The following is a 383-nucleotide window of genomic DNA, read 5'->3' on the forward strand; positions in this document are numbered from 1 at the left end:
ATTAATCTCATCTAACACAAGTAAATATGTGTGTGTATGTATGGTATGGTATATACATACTGTATATGGTATATATGATGTAATTTCCTGTGTGTCACAATTTTATATAATATTAAAATGTTGTCATTTGGGGGAAGATCATGAAAATTTTAGCCAGTTAAATAAAAATACATTAATTAAAATGTATATTTGTATCTATTTTGAATACAGCATATCTGTAGTTTGAAACTAAGTGACAATTAAACACAAATTTGCCGCCCATTAATGGAAAGTGCCATTTACCACTAAAACAGTTCATTTAACCCTGGTTTTTCACTATAAACACACAAACAAAAGTGCAAGAAACAACCTGATGGATTGAACAAATGTTGTGCATGAAAGCG

This window comes from Squalius cephalus (assembly GCF_949319135.1).
Source record: "Squalius cephalus genome assembly, chromosome: 18".
Classification (NCBI taxonomy): Eukaryota; Metazoa; Chordata; class Actinopteri; order Cypriniformes; family Leuciscidae; genus Squalius; species Squalius cephalus.